General features: G+C 34.2%; 1 protein-coding gene across 3 annotated transcripts in view; it reads right to left on the minus strand.

Annotated features, from left to right (window-relative positions):
* The window catches only part of LOC132793418 (protein bric-a-brac 1), a 97412-nt gene that overhangs the window by 4652 nt on the left and 73397 nt on the right, over positions 1-19363 (minus strand). The gene's annotated exons all lie outside the window — the stretch shown is intronic.

Consider the following 19363-nt stretch of genomic DNA (forward strand, 5'->3'; position numbering starts at 1 on the left):
GTTGTATAGTATTTGATGTGTTTATTAATCAATTATGATGAATTAGAAACATCTTCCATCTTATTTTACTTTGAAGATACTTTTTTGTTCTATAATAAAAAGCTTTTTAATTTTTTCTATGCTTATTTATTTATATTTTTTTTTGTATCTTTCATTGTTTATTATATGCTTTCTTTGTTATATTTCTTTTTTTATATTGATATTTTTCTTTATTTTTGTAATATTTGTTTTTATTATTTTTTTTGTTCTATTTTGTGTTCTATTGATTTTGAAAGACACATAAATAACTTTTATTTGTACGATTGGATTTTAATTTGATCATATACATATGTATATCAGATAAATTTATGTTGTCTCTGATTTCAATGCTTGGTACGTTTAAAATTCAATTCTTCCTTGACATTTATCAAACATGTAGCTTATGGGATAACTCAAGTTGATAGTTTCCTCTCTAGCTTGGCATATGAATGAGCAGAGTATTCTTAAGTCGACTAACTGCTAAAATATGTGCATAACTTGTACATATGTATGTAGTTTAGAACTTGTTCTAACAATATAATGGCTTCGATTCTAATGCTAACGATACATTTAACTGCAGTGCCTGTCCTGAGCGTTGTTCGAGTGCCAAACGTCATTGACGTTAGCGTTAACGTTACCGTTACCGTTACGCTTGCCGTTGTCGTTGCTGACGCTGTCTATTTGCCGAGTACCGTTTGCCGAGTGCCTCGTATTGAATTCACTAATTGCATAACAAAGTAACATTTGCATATTGTGCTACATATCCTTAAACGTGTCTATATGCTGCTTCTCATCATCGTCATCATCATCATCATCATCATCATCGTGCACTCTACACTGCACTACAAGGTGCTCTGTCTGTCTCTGTATGTGTGTGTTTGTGTGCGGCTTGTCAATAACTTCATTACAAAAATTTCGCATCATAAAACATATCGCAAGAGTGTGTACTTGGAGAGCCGACTCGGGTCCGGAGGGCCTCAAGAGGCGACCACTTGTGCCCATTTAGGCTAAGTATTACTTGTAAGTTTGCCATGTGACTGCGTGGCTGAGTAGCAGTTTAGTTGTGTTATTCTCATTCTTCTTATTGTTCATTTTAGCTTGGCTAGTTTCCTATTCTACTCGTCGTAGTCGTATGAGTAATAATAACATAACAGCTGCCAGACAATGCGCAGTGTTTGGATGTTCTTTGCATACTTTTCGTTGCATACTTTTATGGGCGTCAGACATGCACGTTGCGTCTCAGTTCGCCATTTACTTTTGTGCCTTATTATATTAGCAAATTATATATTACTTAGCTGTATTAGCTACTGTTTTTCCTTTTTTTTTCCCCAAATTACTTTATTTACCATGCCAAAGGGTAAGACGTGTATATTTAGAGCAAGAATTTCGATACTTTCACATTATTTAAGATTCTACTAAATAATATATAATAAAACAAGGACTATAACTTTTAAGTATTGAAGTAGCTTTTGTGATTTATTATATTAGCAGAAAATTCTATATTACTTTTACTATTTACTATTACTAGCTACCTTTTTACTCTCTAGTTTTCGACAAATTACTTTATTGATCATGCCAAAAGGTGAGAATTGAATACTTAGAGCAAGAATTTCGGTGAATTTGAATTTGTTTTTCCAATTTGTTAAATAATGTGTTAGAAATAGAAAGCTTTAATTTTTCTCTTCAGAAATAGCTGAAATTTCCTAATATAACTCGTATTTTGAATTTAATTTTAATTAAATAAATTATTAGGGGTTTACTAGAACACATTTTTCAAAATAATATTTTTTTTTCTGCTCTTAATATTCTAATCAACAGCTGATATAGCCATGTCTGTCTGTCCGTCCGTCACAATAATAACTACAGTATGTTTGATTCTTGAAAATTTCGTTGACATTATTTAAGAAATTCTTTTGTGTGGGAAAAAACTCCTTTTGATATCAGGACTTAGCTTTTTGGCTGACAATCGTTTATATTTAGTACTCTATGAATGTAAAACGATATCAATATCAAATATTAAAAAGTAGCCTTTGATATATTTTTAGTATTTTTGTGGTATATTGATTTGGTATATTTTTAAAAATATTTAAATTTCTTTATCTTTTTGAAAATGGTGCATTCTATTTCTTATAATTGAGTTGATTCTTTTCAAATGATATTTTTAAACTATAATGCTTCTTATTTATAGTTAAATAAAAAATGATTTAAAAATTGATTACTTTTAAAAGTAGTAAACCAGTTTAAATATTTGATTTTCTTTCTTCTTTGTTTCTTCTTACTCATATAATTTTTTCGTTACTGCAGAGCTCTTAGCTCGCTTGCCTTAATTCGTGTCTAATCATTTATGGGCTTGGCTCACTTTAAGTGCTTGGCCGCATCGACAGTTTTGTGGCAGCAAGTCGCATATAATTATATATAGATTATATAGATATATTTGTATGGAAATAGCAGCTGCCATATAATATTAGTACATATGCCACGATGATTGTGTATGTGTGTGTGTGTGTGTGTTTGTGTGCATCAAAGCGAAGAAACGTTGCAGCCATCAAACCGGCAACAGCAACAGCTACAACAACAAGAGCAGGAGCAACATCAACAGCAGCAAGTGCAACATGAGCGACAACAACAAAATGCTGCAACATGCACATCAACTAGGCAGCCAACTAATGGTCCATTCGTGGCACTTGGTTATTGACGTTGGACTCGAATTGTATTAACAATGCATGGGCCCCAGATCCAGGGACGCAACTCTATATCGAGAACCTGGCCACTGAACTGCGAGTTGTGGGAGGTGGGGAGGAGGAGGAGGTGGAGAGGGGGGAGGTAAGCAGCGACTGCGTTTGGCTTTGATGCAAAATCGAAACGTGGTCAACTTCATTTCGCTTAATTTCGCGTTGACTCTGCCCGCTCTCTCTCTCACACAGCGGCACGCTAATCTGTTGTGGGGTTTAGTGCCATGGAGTGGGCGTGGCACTTGTGACTGACTCAACGCACCTATGCAAAGGGGGGGGAGAGGGGGGAAAGCGAACACTACTACTGCCACTCAGGTATGACATTTTGGCAGCGTCGAGTGCACCAAGACTGTCAAATGAGTTGTAATGAAATCTCGTTCAGTGCGTGTGTTGTGACCTGTGTGTGTGTGTGTGTGAGTGAGGGTGTGTGTGTGCGTATGTTGTGCTGCTTTGGTCAGTTGCACATATAATAAATAAATTATTTGGCATTTGGCGTACGTATTATTGAAGGCAGGTGGATAACAGGCACAAACACACACACGCACGCACTCTAACACACACACACACACACACACACACACTCTAACACACACTTGCATGGAAAGTGCAACTGCGGCGCCAGCTGTCGTCTGTCTTTGCGACAAACTTGCGCATTAGCGTGATTAGTCTCAATAGTCGCTCGCTGGCATTTAGACTCGCAGCAGCAGCAACAGCAACAGCAGCAACCACAATAATAACAACAACAACACAACCCCGACAACAACGACAACAACAATCTTCCCCTTTCCGCATACAAATTTGTGCTTTGCTTTAAACGTTGCGACAAATTAAATTATCCAAAATTCCTTGCGTTTCCGCCATTTTGCCACGACTGCGACTGTCTGGCTTCAAATCCAAAAAAAAATCATATAGTATATATATACTTGTGATGAGGGAAATTTGGGTAAATAAAATACGCCCCCAAGTGTCAAGGAGCCAGGAAGAAGGCGTAACGTCAGTCAGAGAACGCAATCGAAACCTTTCGAGACACCAACTCCAAAGACCGCATCCGCATAATCGTTGAGGCGTTAAGCCCACACCAATTGGGCGTAAAAAGCTGTGCCAAAACGCAGCCTTAACGTCCACTTTGCGGCACTTCTCTGTGTGGCATGGCAAGTGGCAAGTTCTAGCCGCGGGGGTCGCTTCACTTTGCGGTGGTTGCTGCCACATATTCTGATTCGCTCAGTCCAACATACAAACATACAAAAAAAACACCGACCCGCAAATGCAATTTAGTCAAAATGCACAGCGGGAAGCGCACTCAAAAAACATTCTAACAGCAAAGGGCAACAAGTTTTCTAATATCTAACACCAACAAAAAGTGATGCGAGAATAAAATAAAATATTTAAAGAAAAATTAAAAAAAATATGCAGCCTAAAAAATATTTAGGCTGCAAATAACAATAATGTAACATATAACAATTTTGTTTGTACTAATAACGTTGTTAGTTATGGAATTGAAATTTTCACTTAAATTAAAGTATGAAAAATTCATAGGTAAGGAAATGGTTGTTCTAATAATTTTGTAAGTTATTGAGTTAAGTTTAGTATATGAGGACTTAATAGGTAAGGAAAACGTATTAACAGATTATTCACTGTTCTCTATTCCCTCTTCTCTGTTTAGGTTTGTATTTGTGCATTGTGTCAGGAAGAGCGTTCTGAAGTATTGCTTTCAATCTAAATATTTCGTAATAGAAGGAAATTCTGTGTTATGGAAATAATAAGCAAATATTTCTTAATAAAAAGTATTATAAGTATTTTGGTAAGACTTTCTAACATAGCAAAATTCTATGTCAAACAAAAATGAAAGCTACAGAAGAGTGTGCTCGACTGCGAGATACACATTTTGAATAACAGTAAAACTGTGCGGTATAATTCTTAAAATATACCAAAATAAAATACTATAATATAATACATTGATATAGTACTACATTTAAAATATACCATAGAGTACAAAATATACCATAAAAATACTAAAATGTAGCAATGGCTATATTTAGTACATTGTACTACTAGTACTACATTTAAAATATACCATAGATTGCAAAATATACCAGATTGTAAGCCAAAGAAAATAAGTATACTTTTTCTGCCATACAAAACAATTTCTTCAGTATTTTCTACAATTTTTATCTCAGCCAAATTTTACAGGAATTGTAATATAGTTGACATAGTTGTAAAAAATTTAGTCAATATAAATATGATAAATATAAATAATGGAAATATTCACTCCAATTTCTGTAAATAACGCACATACCTAATTTGCCTTTCGAAAAATTTAAAATTCTGAATATAATATTATTTATGAGAACACTTTTATTTGAGGCAAATAAATAAAAAGCGGAGAAAAGAATAATAGGATGAATTATTATTAACTTCCAGAAACTTTTCTTTTGTATAAACAATATGAAATTGTAAATATGATATAATAGTATAAGAAAAGTATGAGAATAAACATATTCTGCGATTCGAGGAAGCTAATAAAGTTGAATTGATGCATATGCTTTATAGGGGAAGTGTATTTCAAATTCTTACAGGAAATTACCGAAAGTATTAGATGGTGGCATGTGTGAGGAATGTGTTGAAAACCCAAAATTAATTAGCGTGAAAAGCATTATTGAATTGTATGCAAAAGCAAAAGCAAAAGCATTTGACAAATCGTTTGCGCAGCGTCGCATCGCGTTTTCTTGGCCAGAAACTCGAAGACGCGGATACTGGCAAAAACTTGCATTAGTTTTGTGAGCCAACGTCGAGCTCATTTCCTTTAGCATATGCTTCAAATACACACACACATATATATAGAAATGCATGTGTGCACATACATGTGTGTGTGTGTGTGTTGCGGCAGTCGCACTTTTAATTTGATTTAGTCGCAAAACTTGCTTGGCAGTACTTCATTAAAATTTTGCAACAACAAATAAACTTGGGCTGCGAAGTTTTTGGCGCGCTTTTTGCTTGCTACTTGAAACATCAATTACAACATGCAGCAGCTCCACTGACAGCAACAAGCGGCATATTTCCGACCCAGTCGCGTCCCCCTCCTTCCCCTTCCCTTTCCCCTTCATCCTCCCCTCCTCTATGCAACCTCATCTATCCATGCCAATACCATCAGAACACCATCATGCTACTCCTTAACCCTTAGGCAAGCCAACAAGCGCTCTGAAGTGTGCTAGGATTTCACTTGAAAACTGCAATCAAGTGAATTTCGATATGTATGCATGTGTGTGTGTGGGTGTGTGTGTATGTCCGGGGCATATAAAAACTTCATGGATTTAATAATCAAACCATCGATGGTTAAAATGTTGCTCGAGCAGCGCAAACATCCGAGTGCTAAGCACCAAAAAGGCTGCTGAGAAGGGGGCAAATCAAATGGGGACGTCTCTACACTTGTTCGTCATTTCCTGTACAATTTTATTATATTTCATATATGGATGGCTGTTGTTATGAGTGTGTGTGCAAGTGTGTGTGTGTGAGCGATCGGCAATATAGCAGCTTACTATAGACGGATAACTGGCAGGGCAAATGTTGCCTCAACTACTCCACTGCGAATCTCTACCACATATAAGTATTTATACAAAATGTGAAACGTTGCTACATTATAAAAGATGCTGTCTACACAAGTGTGTGTGTGCGAGTGTGTGTATGTATGTGTGTATGTATGGCAGCTGCATTTAGAACGTTGTATGTAATAATAACAGAAAAATCATTAAGTGCCCGCCCAGCAGTTCAATAAATTTGTGTTGCTTACAAAAGTTGCAAATGGAAAAAACATTTTTTTTTATTTTTTTGTATTTATTATTTTGCTGAGCTAAACCAAATGATGGAATGTTGTTGCCGTGTGGCAAAAATAAAGCTGCAGTAATTAGAGAACATTTTTTTAAAAATGTTAGAAAAAAGGTGCAATTTAATAAAAAAAAATGTGCGTTGAATGAATTTAATATTTTCAACAGTTTTGAATAGATGCATTATTTAGGTGCATTGATCTCAGTTTAGAAAACTCTTGACTCTGTTGAGTCTTTGTATAGACGTAATATTTTCAGTAGTTTTATGCACAAAAGTAAAAGGGTTGAGTTAAATTATTGAAGTACTTTAATCTCAGTTTAGAAACCCAACATATTTGGTAGTCGAGTTACTGAATAAGGAATGAAGTCTGGTCACATTTTATAATTTTCGCTCTTTTTCTTTTGATTTGTGAATGTGACGGAAGGGTGGATATCAATAATAATATGTTATCACATCGATTCGAGTTTCGAGTAACAACTTTTAAAGGAATCAAGACTGGTCACACTCTTTAGTCTATCTATTTCTCTTTTATAGTTCGTTTGATATCAGATGAGTATTTTTAAAGATATGAAGTTTGGTCTCACATTATTATTTTCTCTCTTACTCTTATATAACAGTATTATATGAGAATTTTTATAAAAACGGAGTCGGGCAACATTTTATTATTCTTTATTATAATACTATCAAAAGAGTATTTTTAAAGATATGAAGTTTGGTCACACTTTATTATTATCTCTCTTTTATTTTGATTCATGAATTTTGAAAAAGTGTTGCGAACAAAAGAAAACTAGTTCTTAAAACATCAATATGTAATATAAAACCTCAGTTTATTTGATCTCAGTTTAGTGAACTAGCATATCTGTTAGTCGAGCTTTGCTGAGATCTTTTCACATCTAGTTTTGCCCGCCTTGGACTTTGCAGACTAATTGCCTGCAATCGTTGCACATCTAAACCCGACTCTTTTTCGCAATAAAACAACAAAACCGAACAAAAACAAAACAACAAAACTTTAATTTTGTTGTGCGCACAATTTTTATCATTGTTTGTTAAAAACTGCGGTAATTTATACAACCGACAGCAAAAAACAAAAAGTTTTACAGGTTAAAATGCCAGCAATAAACCGATTAGCAATTGGGAATGGGTTCGAGAAGAGAGAGTTGGGGGCTTTGGTAGCCACCAATCAATCGACAAAATAATGCGTTAACTTTTAAAAACCACAACTACAACGCACACACGCAACTTTTTACACACACAAACACACACACACATTGGCGCATGCAGCAACTTTGTGTACGCGGAAAAAGCGATTAGAAAAACAAAAACAAAAACAAAAAAAATTATTGCATTGGCAAAGGCGCAAGAGCTTAGACATGCCTGCGGTTCTATGGCTGCTTTCCGTGCAACAACAATAAAAAGTTTTAAATATTGCAATCAACCAACTCACAGACATAAACACACAAACACACAGACATAGACACGCACACAAGTGCGCAGAAATACGCATTGAATAACCTGCGGTGATTTAAAGATACCTTTTTTTTACAAATTTAAAAAACAAACAGTTTTTGCTTACATTTAAAGCATATGAAGAAATATTCAAATTCAAAATAAGTCCTAATTAATTTTGATGTTTCGTCACACTTTATTACTCTCTCTCTCTCTCTCTCTCTCTCTCTCTCTCTCTAAGAGTATCGAATGAGTATTTTTAAAAACATGGAATCTGGTCACACTTTGTAATTATCTCTCTTGATTTTTAATTTATTCTATATTCCAAGTTTTATATAGAGTCTGGCCACACTTTATTATTTTTTCTCTCATATAATAGTGTGAAATAAGACGTGGAATCTGGTCACACTTAATTATTCTTTCTTTCTCTTTTGATATTAATTTTAACAAATATAACAATTCGAAATATGTTAGTCTAAAGTTTAGACTGTAAACTAATTTTTAAATATTTCCACTCAAATTGTTAAGAACGCTTTATTTCAAAATTCTTATAATAAAAGAAAATAATCAGATTGAGAAGTATTCTTGAATTCAATAATGAATTTGACTTTGTTTTGGCAAAGTTCTCAAAGACGCTCAAATATTGTATTTAATAATCAACTTTGTCAGAATATAAACTTATAAAATAAACTTCTTATTATATTCTTGTGTGATTGTCGAATGCAATTGAAAACATCAAATTCAATTTAATGCCAATTGTAGTAAATTGTATTGAATGTCATAGACAAAAAAGGAAAGTCTATCGCTTTGCTTTGTAATGGCTTAAAACAATATTGGCTATTAGCACTTCATGAAGCAATAAACAACAACTGCATATTTTATTGTTCATTTTATTGGTCAACAACAACAACTTACTGTGAAAACATTTAACTTACTGTTCACAAAGTGTTTTCAACACACGTTTTTTTTTTTGCTTTTGTTGTTGTTGTGTGAGTTATAAATCACGAATCTTTAATAGTCTGTTGCCAACAAAATCGCAAAAAGAACAAGGTGAAAATATTGAAAATTATTTGGCCAGCCAAATATTTTTTACCTATACATCGATCTGCATATATGCAAACACACACACACACAGATACGAGCACGCATACAAATGCCATAAGCTGGACGATATAAAATACTTGCCTATTTTTCGGCGCACAAATTGCAACAGACTGTTTTTTATGCATTTTATAACCGGTTGTTCTTGTTGTCGCCGTTGTTGTTGTTTGTTTTTGTTGCTGCTGCGGTTGCTGTTGTTGTCGGGGCACATTACGCGGCAGAGAGGCGTGTCAGCCGCCCATTCATGCCGCACGTGCCGCGCATCAAAAATCGCAGCAAAAACTCGACCAAAAAACCAAAAAAAATAAGAATAAAATAAAGAGTTGGCTGGCCATGTCCAACCGCGCAGTTTATAATCTAATAAGCAATCAATGATGTGAAAAAATGACTGGCAAACCATTTTTAAACGCTGCGGTGCACCACACACAGCGAGAGGATTCGAGGAGGAGGGAGCATGGTCTAGAGGATTTGCTGTGCACTCTCTACTTTTTGGCATTGTTTTTTTGTGTTGGCTTTCATTCTCTTTTTTGGCTGCACTCGCAACACAATTGTTGCATGCAGCTGTCGTGTGAAAAAAGGCAGCAGCAGCATCAGCAGAGGATGCAGGAAAAACAGATACGAGGGAGACAGAGGCCGATGGATTGACCGTTTAACAGAGTCGAGAGCCCAGAGAGTCAGTGGTCGCTTCCCGTGTGTGTGGCATGTATGTGCTTTGGTGCAACACTGTCTGTGTGTGTGTGGCAATACACATAAACTGTAAATGCCGCACAATGACAGAGTGTCAATTTATTAGGTGCTACAATTTATGGCATCAGTTGCGCATCGCGATAGCCAAATGACCAAAAACTTCAGGCCGACCAAACAACCGAGCGACGACCGCATAACAATTTTTGTTGTTTACATTTTAATTGCATTTAATTGATTCCATAACAATTTTTTCTGCTACGCATTTGCAATTAATTAAACGAAATGCATAAACCAAAAATGAATTAAACATGCATTTCATTTCGCTAGACTTAAAAGTTTGCTTAACAGAAAATGCGATTATTGTTGCCATTCCTTAAAATAATACAGCAAAGAAAATGTTGTGGATTTTTATATATAAAAAAATATGCTGCACAGTAATTTTAAGAGGTTGATTTTGTGAGAGCTCGAATTTCAGTTTTTAAAATAATATTAAAAAATGAATTACCTTAAATGTGATTAAGTTTCTATTCTATTTCCTTTTTTAACTATTATTATTATACATTTTTTTTTATTTTAGTTAAATGACCTATATTTCTGATATATATTTGATATTTTTTTAATGTAGTACAATATCGATATACCAATATAATCTTTGGCATATTTTATATATATTGTTTTATTAAAAATGGGTACAGGGTATTTACAGTTGAGCAATCTCCTGTGTATCTTTCTTAATGGTTTTTTCCTTAAGAGTGAGCTTAAATTGAAAATATTATGAAATGTTTTTCTTAGTTTAGTTAAATTATAATCATGTTTTTTTTTTTTAATTTTAGTTGAATTATCTACCACAAATTTTATGAAGCCTCTAGTTTATTTTCTTTAAGCACTTCTCTCAGTTCATAATCTAGCAATCAAAACTCTTCGCTGCTTAATTTTTTGTATTAATTTTTTTTTTGCAAAATATACCTCGGATAGCTTCGTCTGCTTTAAAACTTTTACATAGCTTGCGTTCGCATAAATTTAAAACATTAATTAGAATAAAAAGAAACAGCAGCAGAAAAAAAAAATGAAATAAAAAGTCTGGAAATATTTTCTTAACTTAGCTATTTTCAACTCCTTTGCCTTTTGGCCTACCTACCTTCTGTGTCTACCTTTTGGGGGTATCTTAAATAAGAATTCCCTGTCCCTTGTCCCCTTTGTCCCTGCTGCTGCTCTTCTCTCGCTCTCTATCTCTGATGAAAAATGGCGAATGTCTGTTGGAAAATGTCTGGGCTGCTGCGCTGTTGCGTTGATGCGAAGCTAAATTTAATTTTAAATTTTATGAACGCACATCAAACAAGTAAGAAAGCTACAGTCGAGTGTACTCGACTGTGAGATACCCGCTACCCATTTTGAATAAAAGCAATATATTTTGCGGTATTATTCTCAAAATATACCAAATATACTACAAAAATACTAAAAATATACCAAATGGTATATGTGGGATACCGATATAGCACCGCATTCAAAATATACCATAGACGGCACAAAACACCAGATTGTCAGCCAAAGCAACTCAGACCCCAAGTAAGTAGGCGTTTTTGCCCATACAAAAGTATTTCTTTAATAACTTCGACAATTTTTATCTGATCGCAACCAAATTTTCAGGAATCATAACTACTACAGTAATTATAGTATATACCAAAATTCGCAGCTCTAGCTTTAAATTTACGCTTGTTATTCGATTTTTTGATTTGCGGGGGCGGAAGTGGGCGTGGCAAAAATTTGAAACAAACTTGATCTGCGTGCAAACATAACAAATGCTGTCGAAAAAAAATTATAGCTCTATCTCTTATAGTCTCTGAGATCTAGGTGTTCATACGGACAGACGGACAGACGGACAGACGGACAGACACACAGACGGACAGACGGACAGACGGACATGGCTATATCGTCTCGGCTGTTGACGCTGATCAAGAATATATATACTTTATAGGGTCGGAGATGCCTCCTTCTACCTGTTACATACATTTCCTGCCGGCACAAAGTTATAATACCCTTCTACCCTATGGGTAGCGGGTATAAAAATAAGCATGAGGCGGCGACGAGCGAGAGTGAAGCTAGCTACTTCTTTGGGGGTTGCCTCGTCAAAGTTGTGGCATTAAAATATGAAAAACAATTAAGCCCAACAACGTCTTCTACACTCCTAAAGCTAACTTTTGGCGCCGTCGTCTCTCTCAACGGGGAAGTTGTAATGTATTAGAAAATGGCTGCCTAGCAATTGCAATGGCCCAATTTTCCCCTCTTCCTCCCTTTATTTCGTTCGTTGCCTATTAAAATGCTGAAACAAAATGAGTATTATGTATTTCAATTCATTATGAATAATTCAACGCTTGGCATGCATTTTATATTAGACAAAAAGTGTGGCTACGTTCAACATTTCCACTGCATTGCATACAGTCTCGAGTTGTTGTTGCAACAACACACTACAAGACAATTTGCTGCCTGTTGCAATATATATCTAGAATTTTTTTTTTGGGGGCATATTACGGCAATTTCGGTTGTGGCAGACAACTTGACAACGCGTATCTCTGTCTCAATTCGGTTGGCGTTGTTCTTGTTGTTGTTGTTATTCTTGCTGTTCAAACAATAAAATGTAATAAATTATTTAAGCTGGCCAAAATGCACATTTGTTACAACGACGACGACGACGAGCATCATCAAAGTGCTTGCAACGAACTGTGAAATATGTGCACGAAACATTCAGTTTCGAGATTTTAGCAATTGATGAAAATTAATGGACCTCTCTTGCCATTGACTAATCTCTTCCTAACTGAAATTCTCTGTATCTGTACAATCTCTGTAAATAAATTGAAAACTTGTATAAATCATCTCTCGCTTGGCAACAATCCACTTTTGATTCAAGTCTACAAAAATTTGTAGTCTACTTTTAAGCGCTGACATTAAATTGATATTGATATTGATACAGGTAACTGCAGCAGCTGAATTTTTTTTGTTTTACCAACTCCGGTTCGTTTGGTTCTTATCCAATATTTTCTGCAAATTATTTTCGATTGGATCTTGATAGTTTTCATTAGGCAGTTACTAAATCAATACTTATAGTATTTTTTTTTAATTATTATATTTGGGAATTGTTTTCTTGAAAGCTACATAGAATCTATTATTTGTGCCAGGAAGAAATGCATGTATTTCGAAGTACTTCATTGATATACCAAATATAGCCTCCCCTTAATTTAGTATTTTTGTGGTACATTGTTTGGTATATTTTAAGAATAATACCGCACAGTTTTGATTTTACTAAAAAAATTAGTATTTCCAATGTACTTCATCGATATAGCAAATATGATATTCAGCATATTTCAGTATTTTGCGGTATATCATTTAGTATATTTTAAAAAATATACGGCTCTGTTTTGCTTTGACTCAAAATTTGTAGCAGGTATCTCACAGTCGAGCACACTCTACGTTAAGTTTCATACTTGTTTGTTTATATGTTTTTATTGTTCAATTATAACGTAATATGTATATAAATATATGTATATTTATTTTAATATTAATCGTAGAATGTATTGTTATTTTTTTTTAATGCCAAATTTCATTTAGAATTACACTCAAGTTAGAATTATTACAACAATAAATATTTTTTTAAGTCTGACTTAAGAAATTGTAACTTGATTTGTAGGCAAATGTAGATTGAATTAATATCACAATGAAAATGTAAATGCTAATATGACATCTTTAACTAAAACTAAATAATAAAAAAAAAAATAACATTACAGATTCAAGTTAAAACCACTTTTTTAATTTTTTTATTAGTAATTTAATTGATATTGCTATATATCAATCGATCTTGTTGAAAAGGTGCTTTTAACTTTGTTTTAACTGCTGAAAATACAAGCTATAAGCCTGCTTACTAGGCTAAAAGTTGAGGTTCACTTGAGGCACAGACAGAAAACATTTTTCGTTAATCTATGCAAGAGGCAAGCAAAAGTATTTTGCATAGTAAAAGTGGCAGACGCTCTACTATATATATATGTATATATATACCCTTTATAATGTTGTTGTTGTTGCTGTTACTTCTATTGTTGTTATAGAGCAGAGTTTATGGGCTGTTTTGTTGGTTGGCTGGGTTCGCAGGGTTGGTTGGTTGGTTGGTTAGTCACTTGCCACTTTTTAGGTCATAAGACGTTACGCTAAAAGCGTCGTTCAACATTTCGTTCGTTCGTTCTATTTTAAAGACATTTCATGTGGGCCTCTTTGTTATTTTTGTTTTAACTCATCGTTGTTGTTGTATTTGTTGTTGTTGTTGTTGTTGTTGCTGTTTGCTGCCGTCAGCTTGAAGATTGGCACTTGATTGGCGTATATTTCCTGTTGCATATTTAAGTTTTAGCCAAGTTATCGTTGCTAAAGCCAAAGCCGAAAAACGTATGCTTGCAGCAAATGCATTTCTATTTGTATAACTGACATAGAAATTTGCATTGCCGCTTTTTCCTCCTCATGTTAAACTTGTTTTTTAAGGTGGAATGAGAAAATAAGGCCTATTTAAAGCCTCATTGACTTTCTGCTGGCGCAAAGTCGCTTTTGGGCGGCATTTTGGCGAGCATTTTTTGGTTTTTTTTTTTGCGTGCGCATTTAATTAAATAAATGTAATAAGCAAGACTCAATGCATTGACATTTCATCTGTCGCGTAATTTATAATTTGTGTTGCCATTATGGTCACCCCACAGATGTGTGTGTGTGTGTGTGTGTGTGTATGATTTTTTTTTGTATTGTATTGTATTGTATGCAACAGACGTTGCAGTTGCAGTTGCAGCTGTTGTTGCTGCTTTCATTTTGACTGCGCTGCAAATATTTCGCATTAATATGGCGGAAAATCCATAATCGAATTACAGTGCTGCGGCTCTTTTGTTTCCCATCTCATCTGTATGTGTGTCCATGTTTGTATGTGTTTGTATCGCTTTAATTGAATCCTTAACACTTTTGAGCTACTTACGGCCAACACGTTGCGTATGCGTAACTTATTATTATTGTTGCTGTTGCTGCTGCTTTTGCTGTTGCTGCAACTGTCAGGGATGCATAAAAGCTTTACGACTGCAAAGTGGCATTAATTGCTACCTCATAGCAACACGAACTACTATAAACTCTGATAGAAATATTATACGTTTAATTTGCGAAATTATTTTTAGTTGGATTCGCGCAGTTGTTGGCTTCATTATGATCTGTGTTTGCATTGAATTACCGTCAGCCCTGAGCAGCTACTGGGCGTTCAATTGATTTGTCTGCTTTCAATAAACTCAAACAAACAAACCGTTCAATCTATTGGATCGTACTCTTCGTTGCCTCTGCTCTGCTCTGCCATTGCATATTTCTCCCTCTATCTCACTTTTTTATCCGAACGCGGTGTCTCTTAATTTTTTTTTCGTGCTACCCTGTACGCAAATGTTGGGTGAAGGGAGGATATGTTGTGGAAGAAATGATTTTGCATAATAAATACGTTTAATATTCAACAATTTCTCTCTACATTAAGAAAAGTATTTTTAAGATGCTTTTTTTTTATTTAATTTAATTTATTATTCATTATTTTGTTGTTTTATGTTGTAAAATTACATTTTATTTAATTTTTGTTTTTGTTTTTTTTTTTAATTTTAAAAAAGTCTTGTAAATCAAAAATAAGATTAATTCTTTTAAAACTTCAGGAGAAAAGAATTTATTTTTCAGTAATCCCCAAAAATTAATATTTTAATTTAAACTACCTCTTGACATTCTTCAATTATGTATTTATTCATGATTTTTTTTTAAACAATACCTTTTACGAGTATTAATTAATTTTGTCGTTTGGAAAATGGATTAACTAAATTGATTCAAATATGTTAGTTTATATTTCTTTAATTATTGGAACTATTTTCATTAATTTTAATCTCATTTCATTTATTTTCATTTCCTTTCATTTCATTTCATTACATTTTATTTTATTTCATTTAATTTTATTTCATTCCTATCCATTGCAGTCCAGTCAATTCTATTTCATTCCATTTTATTCCATTCCATTCAATTTCATGTCTTTTCATCTCATTTTATTTCATTTCATTTCGTTTCATTAAATTTTATTTATTTCATTTCATTCCACTTTATTCCAATTAATTTTGTTACCATTTCATTTTATTCTATTTTATTCTCTTATTATTATAGTATTTTAATTTATTTTTTATGTGATAATATTATGTCATATAATTGGATCATGGAATATATTTTTTTATTTTATTTTAATTTTAAACCTTTGTAGGGTATCTTCTAGTCCATTATCGTTCTGCAGTCACTGCCATTGTTTATTTATATATTTTTGTATGTGTGTACGTAAAGCGTCACACGCAGCTTATTGGCATATTGACAATTACACGGGCGATACATATAAATTAAGTAAACGGCCGATCGACGGAGGGACTGAGGCAACAACAACTGAAATAACAACAACTACATCAACGCTGGCAGCGACTGCAACTGCGACTGCGAGGCAACAGCTCAGCTTGATGCGGCTGGCCAAATTTAATTGACAACTTACTGTTGTACGGCAATCGGGGCGGGGCCGGGGGCAGACGCGACGCGCCGCGCAATCTGTCACAGCTCAAAGATATACACAGCCAAACATATATACGGGAATATATGTATGTATGTGTGTATATTCGATGCACTTGCACACTAACATATGCAGGTTGACCCGCGACGGCTTACAAATTAAAATTCAATATTAACGGTCTGTAATAAAAACCAAAAAAGCAACAACAACAATAGCAACAACAGCGACAAAATGAAAATAATTTAATAGCAGAGCTCTGACTGCTACTGTTGTGCGGGGTTAAAGAGGGACGCGGGGAACAACGGGCATAGATGGTGGTCAGTGTATTTCCATAATCGTGACTTCATAAAAATTAAACTTCGATTTAAAAGTAATGAGCAACATGACGCGTTGCTTGTATTCCAATTGCACGAGAGTAGGGCAAAAACATTATAATGATGATGAACAGATAATTTACTCGCAGCGCCGTTTCACGCTTCTCTCACTCAAAATGCAGCTGTTGATTAAATATGTTGCGCAAATGCGCATCGTAAAATGCGAACATCAATTAAACGCTATTTATTAATATATATTTAATATGACAATTCCAAAATAATGATTGGCAAAGTAATAAAAAAAAGAAATGAACGATCTTTTGGTACATACAATAATAAATATAATTTTGTATAATTTCAGAAAAAATTGTTTGAAGTTATTTAAGCAATACTTTTGTATGGACAAAATCGCCTACTTATTGTGGGGTTTGTTCCTTTATTTGGTATATTTTGCACTCTATGGTATATTTTAAATATAGTAGTAGTAAATGAGTGTCCGGTACATTTTTGATATTCTTGCAGTATATTAATTCGGTATATTTTACAATTGATACTGAACTGTTTTGAACAATATGGGATATTTGGCACTCTGTGGTACATTTTGAATATAGTGCTATACCAATTTACCAAATATAGTTTTTGGTATATTTTTGCAGTATATTAATTTTGTATATTTTACAATTAATATTGAACTGTTTTGAACAAACTGGTATATTTTGCACTATACGGTATATTTTGAATATAGTAATTAATTAATATTGAACTGTTTTAGCTTCCTTATAGTGAATGTATGAAAACTGGTTTCAAATGTCAACTTCAAATTATTTTTCTTAATAAGTGATATATTTTTGCTTTTAAAAACCAATAAAAATATAATTCGTTATAATAAAAATAACTCATTTTATTATTTACTTTTAAAAATGAAACAAAAAAAAAATTGAATTATCATAGGAATTACTTAAGTTAGATGATACAAATAAATGTTTAAATAAATATGATAAGGCAGTTAGACTTATTTAAAATAAAGTTTATTGAAATTGTTTTCCCATATTCAAGTGCAATACTAATAGTCTTCACCATGAATATGGACAGATCTCGATAAATAACGTTGATATCTTCTTTGGCTGATGGGCAATGTTGCGGCGTTGCATTGACAACGGCTCAAACGACACATGGCCGAAACAATGGTGTGAAAAACGCAAACACTCAGGCGACACCTCTCAGCCTCAACTGGATGATGATGAGCAGCTGACTCTTTTTCCCAGTCTGAGTTGTGTGTGAACTCATCTCTCAATCACTCACTCACTCTCTGGCTGTGTGTGTGTGTGGTGCTTGTGGGTAAATATTTTTAATACGCGTCGCATTCAACCGCAATACAAGGCAATTAAATATTTCAAGCCGCACGCTTCCCAACGCCAACACCAACGCCAACGCCAACTCTGACGCCTCTCACATCCGACACAAAAACCGAGTTGAGCTCAAAGTGTGTGCTGTGGAGTGGGCTGCCATTTTCCGGCCGAGCAGCAGCAACAGCAACAGCACAAAAGCAACAACAGTTTATCCTGCCAGTTGGCGGTCAGGATGCAACTGCAAACGGTGTCTGCTTCATGTATATATATATATAAATGTACTTTTTTAACTGTGTATTTATGTAGCTGTATCTGAAGTTGCATCTGAATCTGCATCTGTTTGTGGGCAACGATTGTCGCTTGATCTTTATTTTTTTCTCTGTTTTTCTGTTCACTGTTGTTTCTGCGGCAAACGAACGAAGGATGGCAAGAGAAGAATGGGGAATGCAACTGCAACGGCAATTGTAATTTTTTGCGCTTTTGTTTTAATTGGCGCCCATAATAATCAAATAATTTGTTTATTGAAAAACATTTTTTACAATTAAGTAAACAACAAATTGATTTCCAACATGAATAATTGCCTTCACCGTAGAGGCAATATTCTTGTTTAATCGCCTGCTCGACGTTGCACGTCGCACGTTGTCTGGATATTTGTAGACACTCTCACACATATACATATGAAATATATATTAATATATATATATATATATTGGCGTTGCTCAACGGGGAATGCAATTATTGAAATAACAGCAATAATAACAATCAACATCCCAAACCTCACGCTGTGCACCCTTTTTATGCAGAGGCTGACGCTGTGTTGCTTGTGTTGCATGTGGCGTCAAATGTCGCACGTTTTTTGCATTTTTGTTGCTGCCTGCCACACACGTAGAGAGTGTCAAAATATGCGCCCAATTTTGCTTATTAAAAATTCCATGAACTGCCATGCATCTGCATGCTTTATGATAAAGGGGAAGGGGAGAAAGTTGAATTGGGTATGGGGGAGGAGGGGGAAAGAAAGCTCAGCATTCTCAGAGTGGCAAATAAAATATTTAACAAATTATTATTGTGTTCGCAATTTGATGCATTACTGCTTAATGTCGTGGTATGTGTGTATGTTCGTGTGTGTGTTCGTATGTGAGTTTGTTGAAGAAAATGTTGCCTACTTTTAGGGGGCAAACGTAATCGAATTTGTAATGCAATTTTGTCGAGTTTATTAACAAGCTGTCTGCGTTGACTTCTGGGAATTGTTGATGAAAGACTTATGAATTTGGTTAATACATAGAATGTTTAAATTTTAATTTACTTTTATTTCGTTTTATT

Source organism: Drosophila nasuta, chromosome 3, assembly GCF_023558535.2.
Source record: "Drosophila nasuta strain 15112-1781.00 chromosome 3, ASM2355853v1, whole genome shotgun sequence".
Classification (NCBI taxonomy): domain Eukaryota; kingdom Metazoa; phylum Arthropoda; class Insecta; order Diptera; family Drosophilidae; genus Drosophila; species Drosophila nasuta.